Below are 23,422 nucleotides of genomic sequence, written 5' to 3' on the forward strand. Positions count from 1 at the left end.
GGATTGTGAGCACCTTCACATGGACAGTCCCTCTAGCCATCAAAACTATTCTTGTCTCCTTGGCTTCCCACCATAACAGATGACTGAGCACATTTGTATACATTTGTATGGGTATTGAAGATGATATTAATACAAGTCTCTGTTAGCAATTATCTTGCTGATTGGAACGTCTTCATAGCAGAGGGCCCCCATTCCTAATTATCAGAATAAGAAGAGAACATTTTGTTTGTTTGCTCCTTTTATTTTATGAAGAAGCTTTGGTTTTTGTGAGCTATGCAGTTATGAAGTTCTGGGATTTAGGTTGGCTGGCATGAGATATGAGTTCAAAAACAGAAATAAGAGAAATAAAAAAAGAAACTGACCACTGTACTGGTTGTTCAGGAATTGACCACCGTACTGGTTGTTCTCTGAATTTTAATTTCCCAAATTTGCCTACAACTATTTACTTTTTAGGCTCTATAGGTAGTGGCTTTATATATTCTGCCCAGTCATTGTTGTAATCATTGGGAAAGATTAGTGAAGTTTGCCTACTTTATCGTATGTAGATCCTGATGCCTATCCTGTAATTTTTAGGACCAACAAAATTCTGTTATTTCAATACACATAGTGGAAGCTATGCTATGTTTCCTCATTTCACACTTACACTGAGTAAAAGAAAGCTAAAAGAAAGGGGAAAAATGCTAGCAACACCTTGGTTTCCATATTCAGTTCAGTTCAGTTCAGTTCAGTCGTTCAGTCGTTCAGTCGTGTCCGACTCTTTGCGACCCCATGAATTGCAGCACACCAGGCCTCCCTGTCCATCACCAACTTGCAGAGTTCACTGACTCACGTCCATCGAGTTAGTGATGGCATCCAACCATCTCATCCTCTGTCGTCCCCTTCTCCTCCTGCCCCCAATCCCTCCCAGCATCAGAGTCTTTTCCAATGAGTCAACTCTTTGCATGAGGTGGCCAAAGTACTGGAGTTTCAGCATTAGCATCATTCCTTCCAAAGGAATCCCAGGGCTGATCTCCTTCAGAATGGACTGGTTGGATCTCCTTGCAGTCCAAGGGACTCTCAAGAGTCTTCTCCAACATCACAGTTCAAAAGCATTAATTCTTCGGCGCTCAGCTTTCTTCAGAATCCAACTCTCACATCCATACATGACCACAGGAAAAACCATAGCCTTGACTAGATGGACCTTAGTCAGCACAGTAATGTCTCTGCTTTTGAATATGCTATCTAGGTTGGTCATAACTTTTCTTTCAAGGAGTAAGCGTCTTTTAATTTCATGGCTGCAGTCACCAACTGCAGTGATTTTGGAGCCCAGAAAAATAAAGTCTGACACTGTTTCCACTGTTTCCCCATCTCTTTCCCATGAAGTGATGGGACTGGATGCCATGATCTTCGTTTTCTGAATGTTGAGCTTTAAGCAAACTTTTTCACTCTCCTCTTTTACTTTCATCAAGCGGCTTTTTAGTTCCTCTTCACTTTCTGCCATAAGGGTGGTGTCATCTGCATATCTGAGGTTATTGATGTTTAACTCTCCTTTTCTTTTACTATTCATATTTTAAGTCCTAATATCATATACCACATTCATACTTCATTTATTTACTAGCATGGTATTTAACAAGAAAATTGAACATTATTAATCTACTTTATTTTGTGTCTATTGATGCTTGGCAACAGGCTTTTGCTTTTATTCTCTGTCCTTTACTAAGCACTGTCTGAGAATAATTAATTTTAGAGTCAGGCAACAATTTTCTCAGCCTTCAAACCTTGTTTACTTTGTTAAAATAACACAGTAAAAATTTAGAATGTTTCAGCCAAGGAATAAGCAATCAGTCACAAAATACCTTTCTAATTAAATCTAGTATTTCTACTGACTCCCAACTTAATGTACATCAAATAACTAATAGAAGCAGCAGGCATCTAATAATCCATTATATAGAAATATACTCATTTGACTGCTTGTTTGATCACTAAAATAACTTACTTCTCAACATATTCTAGTATTGCCAGACAATTAATTCTCACAAAGTTATGGATAGTATAATTGAATGGATTTTGAGTACAAATTTTTGCTCCATATTTTCATTTATTGTAATTTAGCAATGAATTATTTAATATATCTAACTTGTATTTTTATCACACAAATTAAATTAAAATTAGGAAATATATTATTAATAATTTTATTATTCATTATCTATTTAATGTTTAACCTTAACATATACATAGAACTATGACATCACTAAGAATGTGACACAGGTTGTTTTTTATTTTCTTCCTCAGAAGAACAACAACTAAAATATTCTAAAACAAGGCACCACTGAGAGAATACTAGAACACAGCTGTGAGGCTTATGCACCCTCCTGCACCATAGAGTTCTACTCCTGGGTAGGGAAGATCCCCTGCAGAAGGGTTAGGCTCCCACTCCAGTTTTCCTGGGCTTCCCTGATAGCTCAGGTGGTAAAGAATCCACTTGGAATACAGGAGACCTGGGTTCGATCCCTGGGTTGGGAAGATCTTTTGAAGGAGGGCCTGGCAAACCAGTCCAGTATTCTTGCCTGGAGAGTTCCCACGGACAAAAATGCCATGCCTGGCAGGCTACAGCCCATGGTGTTGCAAAGAGTCAGACATGACTGAGCAACTAAACACACATACCATAGACACCAAACAGACTACCTTAGGAGGTAAGGAAAAAAGCTAGATACATGTTAAGCATGTTGACCCTTCTCCATGCCAGCACAACACTGCAGGAAGAGGTCTCCCCTGAGTATATGGTGCCTCCAGTGTGAGAAGGGAACTTTGGGTAGACAACCAGCACCCCTAGATTTGTTGGTCATTTTGTGGGAGGCCCTGCTCTGATCTCGCTCCACAGGGATTACAGGGGAATCTTCTGAGATTGCAGAAGAATCTTCAGGACTTGCAAAAACTAGTACAGTTGTCTTGACAGACCAAGTTTATACCTGTAGCCTTGCTAATCTGCAGAACCAAGCTGGTGGTACCCTCTGATCAGGGAACTCAACAGGATGCAGAACTGCCTGATTCAGATTCTCAAATGATGAGTTTGGCCAGTCCTAGAGCCTGATTCACCTACATCCATGTAAGTAACTGAGTCACAACCCCACCTACTGTGGAAGGTATTTTCTGACCACAGAAGCTGGCAGCAGCACCTGGAAGTTCTGTAGCCTAGCAACATTCTAATCCTATCTAGAGGCAGGTGGCTAGGACTGACTACCCCTAAAGCAGAGTCATTACCAGGCATGAAGAGTCCCTCTGCTATGCACACACAGGGGGATTAGTTCACAGCCAAGGCTGAGGGTCCTGTCTAGCTCCTCCCGACAGGAGAGCCTTTTGGAAAACAGAATGGCTTAGAGTAGGCCCTCCCCTTCATGGCCAGGTAAGATAGCTAAGACATAGCCCCACCTGCTGTGATTTCCAGCCCCATCTAACCAGAAAAATTACTGAAGAAACTGGAATCTGTGTGGCCAACTCTTAAGCTAAGAGTTGGGCATGCAGAGCCAATTAATTACTTACAGAGCAAAGACAGTGCCTCAGTCTGTCAGGAAACTTGGGACATGGTTCAGCTTGAGGTAAGAGAACAAAGAGCTCTACTGGTCTAGAGTTTCTTTTTCTTCTGTTCCTTGGCAGCAAATCTAATCTGTAGTCCTCCTCATTGCTGAATATAGCCTTCAGCCTGTTCAACCAGGGGACCTAACCAGAACACAGGGGAGGCTGTACAGCTGATTTCATAGCCCTATGTGCAGTGACACATAAACAGCACATCTTGTAGCTTTCTACATCTGCAGAGAAACCTGATGACCTCACCTGAGCAGAAAATTCATTGCACACACTGTGGCCTGATTGAGTCCCCAAATAATGAGCTAGCTGCACAGGGTCTGGGTACTTTACTGCTGCCCTAACAGAGCAGAGAATCTAATCTATAGCCCCATCTATTAGGGAATATAGCACACAGCTTTCGCCATCTAGTAAGTCTGACCAGAGAATCCAGGCAACCCACAAAGCCCATCCCCTAGCATTACTTTGGTAGGGAACCAAGCCAGAAGCATTATACAACAGTTCTCAGCTAGTGGCACACTCTGCAATCTCCAACTTCAGAACTTGAGCAGTTGACTTGCCTTATAATAGACCGTCATAGCAAGCTCCAACTGCCTAAGGACATTACCATAAGATACACCCAGGAAACAAAACAGAATTGACTGGCAAAGAACTGTCTCTGCCAAAGAAAACTAGTAAAATCTGGAAGAAACACTAATTAATCAAGTGTGTAGATATTAAAGTAAGAAATCAAGGATCATGAAAATCAGGTAAATAAGAATCATCAAAGGACATTAATAAAGCTCCAATAATTGACTCTAAAGAAACAGATATGTCAGATAAAAAATTTAGAATAAATCTCTTTAAAAAATTCAGTGAACTAGAACATACGGACAACTAAGTTAGGAAATTAGACAACGAACAAACAAAACAAGAGGTTCAGCAAGGAAATAACAACCATCAAAACAGCAAACAACCAAATGCTAGACTTGAACAATATATTAAGTGAAGTGCATAATTCAGTCAAAATTTCCAAAAGTAGAATTGATCGTACAAATGAAAGGATCAGAAACCTGGATGGGACCCTGGAAATTATCCAGTTAGAGGAACAAAAATGAAAAGTGGAATAGAAAGAGTGAAAAGTTTATGAGAATTATGGGACAGAAAGAAAAAATATTTTGCTTATGGGAATTTGAGAAGGATAGGATAAAGAAAAAGGGACAGAGTCCATAGTTAAAGCAACAATGGCTGAAAACTCCTCAAATCTTGGGAGAGAAATGGACATTCATATCTATGAGATCCAAAAGATTCAAAATAAGATGAGCTCAAATGGGGCTACTTTGAGATATATTATAATTAAATTGCCAAAAGGCAAATAGAAGGAATTTTAAAACTATAAAAGTTAAGAGAGAAGTTATAAACAAGGTGGAATGGGTCCCACATTAATATTAGCAGATTTTGCAACAGAAACTTTTCAGGCCTGGAGAGAATGGAATAATATATTCAAAATATTGAAAGAAAACAACTGTTAACTAAGAATTCCAAACTCATCAAGGTTGTCCTTCAGAAACTAAGAAGGGATAAAGACTTTCCAACATAAACAAAAGCTGAGGGAATTCATTACCAACAGACCGCTAAAGCGAATTCTTTCGGTGAAAGTAAAAGAATGCCAATTAACATTATAAAAACATAAAAAAGTAGGACAAATCCCACTAGAAATGGTAAATACATAGACATTGTTCAATTTTTCAGTTTGTTAATAGCAGTGAATAATTCACTTATAGCTCTAGTTTAAAGTTTAAGAAAACACTTAAAAATAAACATAGTTACAATAATCTGTTATTCGTGAAGTCGCTCAGTGTGTCCAACTCTTCGTGATCCCATCGACTGTAGCCCACCAGGCTCCTCCATCCATGGAATTTTCTAGGTAAGAGTACTGGAGTAGTTATTTTGTTGAAAACATGTAAATTGGCAACCGCAATAACTCAAAATGTGAGGGAGAGGAGCAATGAAAGTAGAAATTTATAAGTTGTATGGAAGTTATTATCAGTTTAAAATAGATTGCCATAAGATAGTTAATGTAAGCCTCACAGTAATCACAAAGGAAAAAATATCTGTACTAAAATAAAAAGTCAAAGCATACTGATACCAAATGACATCACTAGCCATTTAGGAAAATGCAACTTAAAACCACGATGAGATATCACCTCAAGTCTGTCAGAATGGCTATCATCTAAAAGAGATAATAAATGAGGGGAGTGAATTTGAAAGGGTTTCCCAGAGGGTGCTAGTGGCAAAGAACTTGCTTGCCAATTCAGGAGATGTAAGAGACGTGGGTTCCATCCCTGCGTGAGAAAGATCTTCTGGAGGAGGGCACGGCAACCCACTCCAGTATTCTTGCCTGGAGAATTCCATGAACAGAGAAACTTGGTGGGCTACCAGTCCATAGGGTCTCAAAGATTCAGACATGACTGAGGCACTCAGCACACACACACACACATACACACACACACACACACACACACACACGGGTTTGAAAAAAGGAGAACTCTCATACACTGTTGGTGGAAATGTAAATTGGTATAGCCACTATGAAAAAACAATATAGAAGATCCTTAAGAAAACTAAAAACATAGATATACCACATGATTCAGCCATTCCACTTTTGGGAATATATCTAAAGGAAACATAAAAAATAAGGTGAAAAGATATCTCTATCTCCACATTCATTATCTGCATTATTTACAACAGCAAAGGCATAGAAGCAAACTAAGTATCTGTTAATGAATCGATGCATACAGAAATTGTGGTCTATGTGTGTGCGTGTGTGTGCGTGTGTGTGATGCAATAACATTGAGCCATACAAAATTAGGAAACTGTACAGTTGTGACAACATGAATATACCTTGGCATTATGCTAAGTGAAATAAGACAGAGAAAGAGAAATACTGTATCATCCCACATGTGGAAATTAAGACAAACCCAAAGGAAAAGAGATTGGACTCATGGTTAACAAAAGTGGATGGTGGAGGTAGGGAGAACTGAAGGAAAGTAGTCAAAAGGTACAAATGTTCAGCTACAAGATAAATATGTCCTAGGGACATAATGTGCAACATGATCCATATAGATAGGACTGCTGTAGGACATATAGAAAATTTGTTAAAAGAGTAAATCTTAAGAGTTCTCATCACAAGCAGAAAAAAAATTTTTCTTTTCTCTTTCTTTTCTTTTTACTGAGCTATATGAGAAGATGAATGTTAGCTAAGCCTATTATAGTAATCACTTCACAATATATGTAAATCAAACCATTGTGCTGTATGCCTTAACTCACACAGTGATGTGTCAATTATTTCTCAGTGAAACTGGAAAAAACAGAATATACATACATCATTTTAAGACTGTTAACTCAAAACCCTGTGAGAAGCATATATATATATATATATATATATATATATGATCTAGAATAATTGGTTTTGTAATTAGCTCTTTTTCTGTCTTTTGCTTACAGTATAAAATATTCCTTTTCAAAATTACTTATTCTTTTCACTTTCATCGTATAATGTTGTGGGATTGATCTGTAATAATGTTTAATTTCTCATAGCATTCATTAAGATCATTCCCTCCCCCCTGACAAATCTTGGTTGATTTTTTATTTTATTTATTTATTTATTTATTTATTTTTTAAAAGAAGTTTTTTAAACTTTTTATTTTTACTTTATTTTACTTTATAATACTGTATTGGTTTTGCCATACATTGACATGAATATTAAAGATCATTCATTGTAGTGTGGAGCTCTGTGGGTTTTGACAAAGATGTGAAGCTGCGGTCATCACAGAAACTGGACCACTATCACCAAATGCTCATTCTGTGAATGAGTAGAAAAAACCTTTGACCAACAGCAAACTTAAACAATAATGAGATAATCCCATCCCTGTAATTTTACCTTTTCCTTATGTCATATAAGTGGACTATTATGTAAACTTCTGGACCTGGCTAATTTGACTTAGTAAAATGCATTTAAGATGCACCTTTAGGTTGTTTTGTGAAAAAGTACTAAATTTCAATGTATTGCTGAGAAGTATTCCATTGTGTGTACCTATCTTGCTCTGTAAGTTTATCAGTTGATAGAGATCTGAGTTTCTTACAGTTTGAATGATTATCAATAAATTCTGCTATAAATATATATGCAAATATTTTTGTTTGAATGAGTTTTTTATTTATCTTGGTTAAATATCTTTGAGAGGAATTACTAGGCTTTATGATATCTATATTTTTTAACATTAAAATTGCCTGTTAATAGTTGAATTGTGTCTATATATATATATGCTGCTAAATCGCTTCAGTCGTGTCCATACTCTGTGCGACCCCATAGACGGCAGCCCATCAGGCTCCCCCGTCGCTGGGATTCTCCAGGCAACAACACTGGAGTGGGTTGCCATTTCCTTCTCCAATGCATGAAAGTGAAAAGTGAAAGTGAAGTCTCTTAGTCATGTCCGAATCTTAAGGACTCCATGGACTGTGGCCCACCAGGCTCCTCCATCCATGGAATTTTCCAGGCAAGAATGCTGGAGTGCAGTGCCATCCCATATACATATATATACACACACACGTATGTGTTTGTGTGTCTGTCTGTGAATGTTGTAACATTTTTTGGAATTAAGGTCATTATAGAGGTAACCAAGTTAAAATGTGGTTATTAGTTCAGTTCAGTTGCTCAGTTGTGTCCCACTCTTTGCAACCCCATAGACTGCAGCATATCAGGCCTGCCTGTTGATCACCAACTTCTGGTGTTAACTCAAACTCATGTCCATTGAGTCTGTGATGCTATCCAACCATTTCATCCTCTGTCATCCCCTCCTCCTCCCGCCTTCAATCTTTCACAGCATCAGAGTCTTTTCCAATGAGTTGGTTCTTCAAATCAGATGGCCATAGTATTGGAGTTTCAGCTTCAGCATCAGACCTTCCAATAAATAATCAGGACTGATTTCCTTTAGGATTGGCTGCTTGGATCTCCTTGTGGGCCAAAGGACTCTCAAGAGTCTTCTCCAACACCACAGTTCAAAAGCATCAATTCTTCGGTGCTCAGCTTTCTTTACAGTCGAACTCTCACATGCATACATGACTATTGGAAAAACCATAGCTTTGACCAGACAGAACTTTGTTGGCAAACTTATTTCCCTGTTTTTTAATATGCTATCTAGGTTGGTCATAACTTTTCTTCCAAGGAGCAAGCGTCTTTTAATTTCATGGCTTCAGTCACCAACTGCAGTGATTTTGGAGCCCAAGAAAATAAAGCTTCTCACTGTTTTCACTGTTTCTCCATCTACTTGCCATGAAGTGATGGGACCAGATGCCATCATCAATGTTTTCTGAATGTTGAGTTTAAGCTGACATTTTCACTCTCTTCTTTCACTTTCATCAAGAGGCTCTTTAGTTTTTCATAACTTTCTGCCATAAGGGTGGTGTCATCTGCATATCTGAGGTTGTTGATATTTCTCCAGGCAATCTTGATCCCAGCTTGAGCTTCATCCTCACTGGCATTTCACATGATGTACCCTGCATATAATTTAAATAAGCAGGGTGACAATATACAGCCTTGATGTATTCCTTTCCCGATTTGGAACCAGTCTATTGTTCCAGGTCCAGTTCTAACTGTTGCTTCTTGACCTGCATACAGATTTCTCAGGAGGCAGGTCAGGTAGTCTGGTATTCCCATCTCTTTCAGAATTTTCTACAGTTTATTGTGATCCACACAGTCAAAGGCTTTAGAATAGTCAACGAAGCAGAAATAGATATTTTACTGGAACTCTCTTGCTTTTTTGATGATCCACTGGATGCTGACACTTTGATCCCTGGTTCCTCTGCCTTTTCTAAATCCAGCCTGATTATCTGGAAGTTCTTAGTTCGTCTCCTGTTGAAGCCTGGCTTCAAGAATTTTGAGCATTACTTTACTAGCGTGTGAGATGCGTGCAATCGTGCAGTAGTCTGAGCATTCTTTGGCATTGCCTTTCTTTGGGATTGGAATGAAAACTGACCTTTTCCAGTCCTGTGGCCACTGCTGAGTTTTCCAAATTTGCTGGCATATTGAGTGCAGCACTTTAAATCATCATCATTTTGGATCTGAAATAGTACAACTGGTATTCCATCACCTCCACTAGCTTTGTTCGTAATGATGCTTCCTAAGGCCCACTTGCCTTTGCATTCCAGAATGTCTGGCTCTAGGTTGGTGATCACACCATCATGATTATCTGGGTAATGAAGACCTTTTTTGTATAGTTCTTTTGTGTATTCTTGCCCCCCTCTTGTTAACATTTTCTGCTTCTGTTAGATCCACAGCATTTCTATCTTTATTTAGCCCCTATTTGCATGAAAAGTTCCCTTGGTATCTCTAATTTTCTTGAAGAGATTTATAGACTTTCTCATTCTATTGTTTTCCTCTATTTCTTTTTCACTGATCACTGAGAAATGCTTGCTCATCTCTCTTTGCTGTTTTTTGGAACTCTGAATTCAAATGGGTTTATCTTTCCTTTTCTCTTTTGCCTTTCACTTCTCTTCTATTCACAGCTATTTGTAAGGCCTCCTAGACAACCATTTTGCCTTTTTGCATTTCTTTTTCTTGGGGATGGTCTTGATCCATGCCTCCTGTACAATGTCATGAACATCCATCCATATTTCTCCAGGCACTCTGTATATCAGATCTAATCCCTTGAATCTATTTGTTACTTCCACTGTATAATGGTAAGGGATTTGATTTAGGTCATACCTGAATGGTCTAGTTGTTTTCCTACTTTCTTCAATTTAAGTCTGAATTTACCAATAAGGAGTTCATGATCTGAGTCACTGTCAGCTCCTGGTCTTGTTTTTGCTGACTGTATAGAGCTTCTCCATCTATGGCTTCAAAGAATATAATCAATCTGATTTTGGTATTGACCATCTAGTGCTGTCCATGTGTAGAGTCTTCTTTTTGTTGTGTTGTGTGATTATTACGATAGGCCCTAATCCAATGACTGGTGTCATTATAAAAAGTAGAAATCTGGACAGAGATACACATTGAGAAATCCATGTGAAGATGGAGGCATAGACTGAAGTGATGGATCTTTAATCCAAGTAATGCCATGGAGTGTGGGCAATTAGCTGAAGCTAAGAGAGACACATGGAACAGAGTCCTCAGTAAAAAGCAACTCTACTGGAGGTTCTCCAGAACCATAAGAATACATTCTGTTATTTTAAATAACCATTAAGAATACATTCTGTTATTTTAAATAACCATGTTTACAGTACATGGTTTCAGCAGGCTTGGGAAATTAATCCACATCAAATTGTTTTCCCAGAAAGCTATAGCAATTTTGTCATAGTAGAAATCCATGACAATATCAGTTACTCTCCATATTCAATAACACTTAATAATATTGCCTTTGTTTTGTTATTAGTTATGCAGAACTAACTCACAGTGATTTTAATTTGAATTTACCAAATTATTGATCATCTTTCCATATGATTATTTTCCATCTGCATACTTTTTGAAATATATGAGTTTTCTGCACAATACCATATTTTTTTTTAATTTAGGTTTTTTTGGCCTATAAAAAAGAGTGAATAAATCCATAGTTGTGGTAGCCTTTAGGCAAATTTAGGATTAGGAAAAATGTAGTTACAATAATTGCAAGCTTGTGTCTAGGAAAGACAACTGAAGTAACTAATTCTACATTGTGCTGCTCACCAAAATGATTATCTATACACTGTTGTTTGACACCTTAGGTCTGATCTAGGATCGCTGATTTCCAATAGATATGATCTAGGAAGTTGATAACATGGTAAAGATATTTGGGAAGTATAATTGAATTTTTTAGGTATTTACAAAAATCTGTTTTATGAAGGAAGGTTTGACTATAGATAAACCTGAGTCAGGTTCAGAAGTAACAAAGTACAAACCTTATGGGGAATGGCAACAGCAAGATCTGAAAATCAAATGCCAGATTAATTGAGTTTTACCAGGTAAATTTAATGAGTCTCTGGATTGCCCAGAATTTAGGCAAACATCTGGTTATAAAAACTAGGAAAATATAAGAAGAATTAAGGGGAAATCACACTATTTATTGGGTATACTGGCACTGCATTTAGAGCATCACATTTCAGATCTTTATTTCTGATGACAAAATTATTTATTTTAAATACTATGTATTTTAATATGCTTACCATGAAGAAGCTTAGATTTTGGAGGACCACTAAAAACACCAATGTATAGGAGTTTCTGAAATGACAACTAATTTGCTTCTTTTTGGAGATTTAATTATTTAAAATGCAATTTTTCTACGTAGATTATTCTACAAATTTATTGTTAAGATGTAGTGTCATGCTCTCCCATCCACTCATGAGTACAGAATTTCACTGAGATACTTTGAATTTATCTCCAAGTTGGTCTATCAGATAATTGTTCATTCTGTTCTTTCTTTCATTCACAGTTTCTTGCCCCATATCTTCTCTTCTGAATGTTTATTTGCATCTAGAAGAAAAATAATTCCGGAACAAATAATGATTGAGTGGCCACCTACCCTTTCAGCTGTGATGCTTAACTTAAAGGAGGGTGACAGTGAATGGGAGGTAGACCAAGAAAGACATGGTTTGGCACCAGGTATATTTTAAGTCCACCCCAAAATTTAACTTCGTATACAGTGATACACTCTGACTATTCAAATGTCTGGACCAAATTGGGAGTACAAAATTATTATAAATTCTAAAAAGCAAAATAAAATATGACAAATAAGTTTTAAATGTAATGCATTTTAAATGCAGTTTCTTATTTGAATCATAAATTTTGCTTCAAATATAGTTATGCAGTTATATACAATAGATAAAATATATGTGACACATAAGATAAGCCAAATGTGCATATTAAGGTAATTTTTGCCATAAATTCATTGCTAAATATTTATTCATTTAGAGTTTATTTTGGCTTATATTAAGTTTTCTCAATCTGGCATACCTGTGTACTAGAACTGTGAGGTAATAAGGAAACTGAATGAATGCTCTGACAATTCTGAAAATAATTTTGAGCTTCGTGAGAGGATGAAATTTAGTCAGACCTGTTCTTCTTTTCCTTCACGTTACGAGAATAAAAACTCATAATGTGAAGAACATGTGGTTTTCTTTTATAAATATGAAATATACTTAGGATTCATAAAGACTGTTGATTATATCTGGGTGGGGAAATGACTGTCTGAAATCTATTTAAATGTATTTAATACATTTAAAGAAAAGTAATATACATTTTACTTTTCTCCAATACATTTTTTCCCAAGAAAATAAATAGAGGAAAACAATAGAATGGGAAAGACAAGAGATCACTTCAAGAACATTAGAGATACCAAGGGACTATTTCATGCAAAGATGGGCAAAATTAAGGACAGAAACTATATGGACATAACAGAAGCAGAAGACACTAAGAAGAGATGGTAAGAATAAACAGAAGAACTATACAAAAAAGATGATAATGATTCAGATAACCACAATGGTGTGATCAAACACCTAGAGCCAGATATCCTGGAATGTGAAGTAAACTGGGCCTTAGGAAGCATCACTACAAACAAAGCTCTTGGAGGTGATGAAATTCTAGCTGAGCTATTTCAAATCCTAAAAGATGATGCTGTGAAAGTGCTCCACTCAATATACCAGCAAATTTGGAAAATTCAACAGTGGCCACAGGGCTAGAAAAGGTCAGTTTTTCATTCCAATCTCAAAGAAAGGCAATGCCAAAGAACATTCAAACTACCACACAACTGCAGTCATCTCACATGTTAGCAAAGTAATGCTCAAAATTCTCCAGGCTAAGCTTCAACAGTACATGAACTATAAATTTCCAGATGTTCAAGCTGGATTTAGAAAAGGCAGAGGAGACAGAGAACAAGTCGCCAACGTCTGATGGATCATAGAAAAAGTAAGAGAATTCCGGCGGGGGGGTGGGGGGGGGGACACAACAACAACAACTACTTCTGCTTCATTGACTATGCCAAAGCCTTTGACTGTGTGGATCATAAGAAACTGTGGAACGTTCTGAAAGAGATAGGAATACCAAACCACTTTACCCACCTCCTAAGAAACCTATATGGAGGTAAAGAAGCAACAGTTAGAATGGGACATGGAACAATGAACTGGTTCCAAATTGAGAAAGGAATACATCAAGGCTGGATATTGTCAACTGCTTATTCCTCTTATATGTAGAGCACATTATGTGAAATGCAGACTGGATGAAACATAAACTGGTATCAAGACTGCAAGGAGAAATATCAATAACCAAAGATACGCAGATGATACCATCCTTATGGCAGAAAGTAAAGAATAACTAAAGAACCTCCTGATGAAAGTCAAAGAGGAGATTCAAAAAGCTGACTTGAAACTCAAAGAAAAATAACTTCATGACATCTTGTCCCATCACTTCATGACAAATAGATGGGAAAACAATGAAATAGTGACAGACTTTATTTTCTTGGGATCCAAAATCACTGCAGATGGTGACTGCAGCCATGAAATTAAAAGACACTTTCTCCTTGGAAGAAAAGTTATGACCAACCTAGACAGCATACTAAAAAGCAGAGTCATTACTTTACCGACAAAAGTTAGTATTGTCTAAGCCATGGTTTTTCCAGTAGTCATGTATGGATGTGAGATTTGGGCGGTAATGAAGGCTGAGCACTGAAGAATTTATGCTTTTGAATTATGGTGTTGGAGAAGACTCTTGAAAGAGTCCCTTGAACAGCAAGGAGATCCAACCAATAATCCTAAAGGAAATCAGTCCTGAATATTCATTGGAAGGACTGATGCTGAAGCTGAAACTCCAATACTTTGGACTACTGATGCGAAGAACTAACTCATTGGAAAAGACCCTGATGCTGGGAAAGATTGAAGGCAGGAGGAGAAGGGGACAACAGAAGACGAGATGGTTGGATTGCGTCACCGACTTGATGGACTTGAGTTTGAGCAAGCTCCTGGTGTTGGTGATGGGAAGCCTGTTGTGCTAAGCCCATGGGGTTGCAGATAGTTGGACATGACTGAGTAACTGAACTGAACTGAATACTCCAAAAACAGATAAAATCACACACACAAGTCAACTAGTGCTTTGGATGTAATAACACATACATAGATACAGGTTCAATTGCTTCTTTTAAATCTATTCTGTGTAATAGACATTTTTTCCTATTTCACATTAGATATTTACAGAATATTTTTGAATATGATGCCAACATTTTTCTTGCATGCCAGCTTCTTCCACAATGTTGTAAATTACTTCTAATTTTTAAATGTTTGCTGATAAAGACAGGAATAAATAGCATGAAACAGTTTGAGAGAATCGCCTTTAGGTCAAGATATATCTAAATTGGTATTCCATCATTGCATTCCATAACACTGTCTGAGATTTAGAAAGTATCATTGATAAAGTACATGATAGACACTATCTCTGTTTCAGAATTGAAATGAGGGTTAAATGAGTTTTTTATTATTTCCAGAATTTTTGTTGCTTGATCTGTCCTTCAGAAACACAATGCTTCAAATTGATCATAATGCTTGATTAATGGGTGATTAATGAAAATCATTAACACAAGCTTGTTTCTGTAGTAAGATCCTGTATTGGTATATCTTTAGGATATGCTAAGCATTATAACAGCTGTCCAATATTGTTAGCTTGTTCAGTTTAGGGTAACTTACACTGCAAATCTGAATGAAATACATGAGATTTTGCCATCATATGTACTTTTTACTTCCCAACAACAGATTATTTGTTAGAATTGCGGGTACACAAATTGCTAGAACAATTCTGTGCTCTAAATTTAGTCAGATAAAGCTGTAAGCATATCAAATTGCACAAACTGCTGTCATTTTCATGTGATTTGTTTACTACAATTTTTCATGTACAGGTAAGCATAATTGGAGATATATATATATATATATATATATATATATACTCCTTATGAACAATTATCTCTTTCAAAATAAATAGATACATTTGTTTTAACTTGATAAGTGAAGTGAAGTCACTCAGTCGTGTCCGACTCTTTCCAGGCAAGAGTGCTGGAGTGGGTTGCCGTTTCCTTCTCCAGGGGATCTTCCCAACCCAAGAAACGAACCCGGGTCTCCTGCACTGCGGGCAGACGCTTTACCGTCTGAGCCACCAGGGAAGCCCCATAGTGCATAACATTTTGTATAATCTATGCAGGTTGGGCTTATCTATTAAAAACCGCTAAAACCTTTCAAACATAAATGGGAATTTCTTGATATAGGACTATGGTAAATAATGTGACACCAAGGAAAAATTGTGTTCAGGTCACTGTAGTTAATCTCATCATGACAGTCTACATGTTTGTCTGGTTCGTCTTCATATAACTATGATTAGCAGACTTTGGCATATCATACATGCTCAGGAAATATTTAAGGAGAAAATAAAATATGAATGATGGATGAATAAATAATGAATGAAAAGGTCCACCTACTTTGTGAAAACTTTAATGTATTGTAATGTATTTTAATGTCTATCAATGAAAACTATCATAAATTAAAGAGAGCAAATGTTCATTGACTACTTGGTGCATCTAACATGTATCAAGTGTTAAAAGAAAAAAAAAATAGGAGTAAGGAAGACATAATATCTGCCTTTAAATTTCTTATCACTTTAACAGGAGCACATGGTTTCTACATAATAATACAAAGCCAAATGTAAAGGCAATGATAGAAATGCTAGAGAAATTGGCATCAGCTGCATTCTAAAATAAAATGTTTTAAAACTAAGATATAATGTACATATATTAAAATCTGAAAACATTAGATATTTGAGTTCTGACAATTGTATAACCTGTGCCCTCATCATTCAAAACAAGATACGGAATATTTCCTCCATTAAAGTTAGTTCCTTCTCACCCATTTTGTGCCCCACGGACAGTTACTCTTTATTTCTATCACATCAATTATTTTTACCAGGTTATGGACCTTCTACAAATAAAACCATAAAGTGAGCACTCCTTTGGATCTTGCTTCTTTTCCACAACATGCTTCTGAGATTTAAAAGGTCTAGTATTGTAAAAAAAAATATGTGCAAAAAAGTATATGTGGTGGATTCATGTCAATGTATGGCAAAACCAATACAGTATTGTAAAGTAAAATAAAGTAAAAATAAAAATTAAAAAAAGTATATATATAAAACAAAATAGGATGTGCTCCCCTTCCCCAGCAAGTAGAAAGATGTCTTGTTTACTGCCTTTGTATGAGCAAAGACAAAATTAAAAATAATAAAGTTAATTCTGTCTGTTAAAAATAAAGGAAGAAATTGCATTTTCTTAGAGAATTTGCTTTAGAAAATTTATAGTAGTAAGTTCTTAACTATCTCTGAAATATATGCAAATCTTTTTAAAGTTAAATAAGTCTCTCCTCAGCTTTAGGACCCATGAGTGTCTCTGTTAAGGACCTGGCAGTCATCCCTTTGAAATATACTCATTAAGGAAGACAGGGCCCTTATCCCCTAGTTTCTCTGGGAGGGTGGAGCCCTAATTTTTGTGGAGAACATGTTCCAAGTTGCAAAACTACCACTTATCATAAGGAAACAAGAGGATTGTTTTTCCTTTTGATAAAACCAGCTAACACAGATGGTCACCCCAATTATGGGGTGAATTTAGGATAAACTATGTGTAATAAATGGTGCTGTCAACTCCTCTTGAAGACCAGGTATTATTTATCTTGAGAACATATGTGTAATGGGTTATGTCTGTCTGGCTACTCTGGGTGATATATCTGTCTTTGCAACCTCTTAGAGAATTGTCTGTGGTGCATAGCACATTTTGGCTTAGTGCTTATGCAATAATGAAATTGTTTTATTTCCTTTTGTTAGTGTCCTGGGTTGAGAGAAAACTTTGTTCTTTATTGTCTTTCACAAACAATGACGGTGATAAAGATGGATGTCTGGCAGTCCCTGATCTTAACAGATCAGATGAAGCTCTGTGGCTACTCAACAGTCAGATAAGAGATCCTAAATTTTAATATATATACACATATATAATATATATATTATATATATGCTTTATGTATATATGCTACATATAGTTTCTATGAATGTATTATATACAATATATATGTATATATTATATATATATCTATATACACACACATATATATAAAAGCTATATATATATATATATATATATATATACACACACACACATATATATATATATATATAGTTTATATGAATGCATTCCTTTCTACATCTCTGTTCTTTTGGAATACTAGCAGAATGAACCACTCTCCAAAAATCAAGAGTTTACTCTTGAATAAGTATGGCAATACATGTTTTAAAATGCCATCAAATTATCATATGGTTGGAAAATGTGAAAAACCAGAAATGTTACCCATAGGTCTTTTTTAAAATATCTACTATCTTTCTATCATATTTTGAATGGGTATAAGAGAATCCGGTCTTTCAGTGGTTTAAGGATAGTTCTTTTGGTTTGAATAAATTAGTATATTTGCTGGAGTCTTCGGTCTCAACCCAAGAAGAAAAATTATTGATATTTAAGGGATATCATTGTAAGAAAAAAAGTAAAATTGATTTTGAAAGCCAAAATAAAATACTCTAAAAAAATGGAAGAGGAAATGTAAAAATTGAAGGCATTTTTTCTCAGGGGGCTTCTCAGGCGGTTCAGTGGTAAAGAATCCACTTGCTAATACAAGAGGCATGGGTTCAATCCGTGGGTTAGGAAAATCCCCTGGAGAAGGAAATGACAACCCATTCCAGCATTCTTGCCTGGAAAATTCTGTGGACAGAAGACCCTGGTGGGCTATAGTCCATTCGTTGCAGAGTCAGGCACGGCTGAGCAAACATGCACTATTTCTTAGACTCTCCTTTCTCTACTGTCCTTACTCCCTCCATAGCACCTGGATCATTTTATCCTTCCCTGCTTTAAGTAGATTCATTAAAGAAGGTGATGGCCTTTTATACACAGTTTGCCCTCATTAGTGGGTTTCCCTGAAAAAAAAAAAGTTATGGGGGACATGATTTATTTCCCTGGTAGTGAATTACCTTCTTCAATGACAAAGATTTGTACATTTCATGTCCCAGCCCTGAATCCATTTCATGTCTTGGCCCTGATTCCTCCTACATGAGTCCCTTATCATCCATATACCATGAAGATAGAAAAAGACTTGACAAAGATGCTTGATCAAGGAGTAATTGATTATTAGTATAATTTAGTAAAAGCCTGTGCCACGTTATAAAGGCAAAAGGATGGACAGTAGCTGCATTAGTCACTCCAAAAGAAGCAAGTAACTAAGATATTTTCCTCCCCAATATGGGAAGGGAAACCACCATGCCATATAATTTACATTTTTCCTATCTTAATGCAAGTGAAAACAGGCCTTCTTATTTAGATTGATCAAAAACAGATGAGGCCACTGAGTACCCAGAACTCTTAGGTGATCCACATGCTTTCCTTGCCAACTGATATTAATCATTTAAAGAAGTATTTTCCCTATTGCCCAGAAGTTTGTAAAAGTACTCTGAACCTTGTTTTCTGTTTACAGCCCAACATATTCCTTGCCTCATGCAAAGATAAGTAATTCTGCACCCAGCAGTTGCATGGAATTCTACTACCAGAAGATCCATTCCTTTGGTGGAACAAACTGGGGTCCAAAGATTACCACATCAAAGAACATGGTGGCCAAGAGGAACTGAAAAACCAACTAGATAGCTAGACAGACAGAACTTACACTGAATTGAAACGAATGTATACAAGCACTTTTGTTCCTAAAGAATATGATACGGGTTTAATTCAAGATATAAAACCAACAAAGACTGCTTTTTACATGGCCATGTAAAGTAAACTATGTCCTTTATTGGGAACTTAATTTAAATAAAACTAGTTATGAAATAATTAGAAAATGAAAGGGTAAGTTTTAAAGGGCACTCATCTTGCAATATTCTCATCCTTCCAGTAAAGGTATGTACATTTGATAAAATTTTTCAGCTATCATATAGATTTGTATAAGATCTTAGAAAAGTAAGTGTATGTATTGTCCCACTACTTTCTACAACTCTTAGCCCTACAGTTATACTGCCTTCTCATTTTGGTTCCTTTGTCTGATAAATCTTTTCCTGTAACTGATCTATCCTCTGCATTTGCTTCTTTGACTTCCTTCCTCCCTTCCATCTGTCCTTTCTCTGGTGTTCCTCAACTGGATAAGACTAAGTTCTTTTTTTCCTTTTGCTTATGAAAGAGTACTATATTTATGATAGGGCTTCAAGACTCTTCCACTAGCTTTTTCTAGTCATCTACAGAGAAACTTAGAGAAATTTGTACCACCAGAGAGGTCTATAGTTATTCATGAAGTAGAAGATTTGCATCATTTCTCTCTGGCTGTTTTCAAGGTATTTTTCTTTGCTGTAGAAGTAAACTTTAGAAGTTTAATTATAAAGTGTTTGGTTTTCTCTGGATTTGTTTTCCTTTGAGTTTTACTTAGCCTCTTAAATTTGTTTGTTTTTGCCTTTACTAAATCTGAGAAGAGTTTAGAGAATACTTCTTTGAATATTATTCAATTCCACTCTCTTTTCTGCTCCTCTTGGACTCTAATGAGGCAATTGTTAGTTCTTTTGTTATAGTTCCACAGGTCACTAATAAGTTCGTTAATTGTCTAGTCTCTCTATTGTTCAGTATTGAGTAAGTTTTATTAATGAGTTCAATCATGAGTAAATGATTCAAGTTCAGTGATGAGTAAAGAGTAAATCTGCCATCTCTATTCTCCATCCATTGAGATTATTTTTCAGCTACTCTATTTTTTAGTTTTAGAATTTATATTTCTTTGCTGACATTTTCTTTCTTCATTTTATTAAAGATATTTGTAGTAATTGTTTGCTAATGCAATTTGGATTCTATTTAAACAATATTAAGCAGGAAATCTCTTTCAAAGTTTAGCATGAGTCCTACGTGTTTGTTGAGTTTCCTATTGGGCTTGGCCAACACAATCCCAGCAAAAGTGGATACTGCCTCTTTACAGATATCTGGGGTCAAATTACAGTAAATGAATAAATATGCTGGTGTTAATGAATAACAAAGTTCTCACTGTTACTATGGAAAATACAAAATGGAGAGAAAAGGAAGAAATGAACATAGTGATACTGGTTAAAATTAGAGTTAAAAGCAATAACTCACTTTCACTAGCCCAGTCCACTGAAGAGATTAGAAACAATGCAACCTCAAAACATGAGTATAGGTCTAGTTGCCCATATTTTTTCTAAATGCCGCATCACTCTAAATGATGAGGCTTTATTGGTGCTAATAATTCAGAAGATTAAATGACAGGAAGCATCTTAAAGGAATCCTACATTCCAAATTTAAGATAATTAGTGATAAATAGCAATCATAAGTAGATTAGAGTGAATTGAACAAAAAATATGGCACACATGCAAGATTTCAGAAGAGAAAATTTCTTCTATATAGAAAAATGCCCCTAAGTTAAAGAATGATATAGAACATTGACACTTTTCAAACATCTGTTGTCTCACTTAGGCATCATCAATGATTTTAGTAACTACATATTTAGTAATGCAGTTACTAATTAATATTGTAAAAATAAACATTTACAATGAAGATATCTGGAGGATACCACCTTAAATCAAGTAATAAAACTTAATATCTAAAATAGTATTGCAAAATGACTTTATGGTCTTACTTATGTGATGAGCTGAAAATGACACACCATTTTTACATAACTCTTGACAAAAGATGTTTAACCTAAACAAGGAAATAATAAATTCAAATTGAGACATATGCACACTCATGAAAACTTCAGCTCTCTAAGATATCAATGACAGAAAAAGAAAAACAGATAATCAAGGGAACTGTTCTATTTTAAAGAGGATCAAAGAAAATAAATTAAAAAGAGAGATTAAAGAGATCAAAGAAGAAAAGAAAAATGCTAACTAAATGCAATGCATGATCCTTGGATGGACTCTGGATTTAAAAACAAGCAATTATATATACAGAGTGAAGTAAGCCAGAAAGAAAAACACCAATACAGTATACTAACACATATATATGGAATTTAGGAAGATGGCAATGACGACCCTGTATGCAAGACAGGAAAAAAGACACAGATGTGTATAACGGACTTTTGGACTCAGAGGGAGAGGGAGAGGGTGGGATGATTTGGGAGAATGGGAATTCTAACATGTATACTATCATGTAAGAATTGAATCGCCAGTCCATGTCTGACGTAGGGTGCAGCATGCTTGGGGCTGGTGCATGGGGATGACCCAGAGAGATGTTGTGGGGAGGGAGGTGGGAGGGGGGTTCATGTTTGGGAACGCATGTAAGAATTAAAGATTTTAAAATTAAAAAAAAAAATAAAGAAGAGCAGAAAAAAAAAAACAAACAAGCAATTATAAACCATGCATAAAGACATTATTGGGTCAACAGGAAACTCTTAATATACCTGCTTATTAGATAATTCTATTGCTTTAAAGCTATGACAAACCTAAAGAAAATGAAAGTGAAAGTTGCTCAGTGGTGCTTGACTCTCTGCGACCCCATGGACTATATAGTCCGTGGAATTCTCCAGGCCAGAATACTGGAGTGGGTAGCCTATCTCTTCTCCAGCAGATCTTCCTGGCTCAGGAATAGAACCAGGGTCTCCTGCATTGCAGACGAATTGTTTACCAACTAAGCTATCAGGGAAGCCCTGAGAAATGAAGACAGCACATTAAAAGGCAGAGATATTACTTTGCCAAAAAAGGTCCATAGAGTCAATGCTATAGTTTTTTCCAGTAGTCATGTATGGATGTGAGAGTTGTACCACAAAGAAAGCTGAGCACTGAAGAATTGATATGTTTGAACTGTTGTGTTGGATGAGACTCTTGAGAGTCCCTTACACTGCACGTAGATCAAACCATTCAATCCTAAAAGAAATCAATCCTGAATATTCATTGGAAGGACTGATGCTGAAGCTCCAATACTTTGGCCACCTGATGTGAAGAGCCAACTCTTAGAAAAGACCCTGATGCTGGGAAAGATTGAAGGCAGAAGAAGGGGGTGACAGAGGATGAAATGGTTGGATGGCATCACCAACTCAATGGACACGAGTTTGAGCAAACTCCGAGATTTGGTGAAGGAAAAGGAAGTCTGGGGTGCTGCAGTCCATGGGTCGCAAAGAGCTGGGTGCAACTGAACGGCAATTGCTTTAAAGTTCTTGAGTGCATTTTGATTAAGTAGAAAAATGCACTTTTTTTCTTTAGAGATAAAAGTTAAAGTAATTAGAAATGACATGGTACAATGCTCATAAGTTACTTTCAAATGATGTAACCAGAACCAAGTATACATCTATACCATATCCAGAACTTTATTCATAAAAAGAGAAAGAGGAATAAAGTTAATTTGGACAACATGAACAACTTAGGTATCAAGGAAGAGGATATATATGTGGCTCTTATTTTAATGCTTTCAATTTTTCTGTATGTTCTAAGAAATTTCAAATAAAATGTTTGGAACAAACTCATACCAACTGAATGAAGAGTGGAAAATGAGATAAAAGATTATAATTAATTTTGTGTATTTATTTAATTGGAAAATAATATTAAGTCCAGAATTTTTATAATCTAGCAGAAATGTAAAATGCAGGCTATTATTTATCCTTCATGTATATATACTACAAGTAATTTTAATTGTTTAAAATGTCTGTACACTTCCAAAGAAATGAAAGTACAAGAACATCTATCTCAAACTTATTGGGATATTTCCTTTAGAGTTCTTTTTAAGTAATAGTTACATAATTAAGAAGAAAATTTTGCTATTTACCAGAGAGAGATATTATCATTAATCTCTAAATGTCTGCCTAAAAGAGAAGTATGTGTTTT

Source organism: Ovis aries, chromosome 1 (genome assembly GCF_016772045.2).
Source record: "Ovis aries strain OAR_USU_Benz2616 breed Rambouillet chromosome 1, ARS-UI_Ramb_v3.0, whole genome shotgun sequence".
Taxonomy (NCBI): Eukaryota; Metazoa; Chordata; class Mammalia; order Artiodactyla; family Bovidae; genus Ovis; species Ovis aries.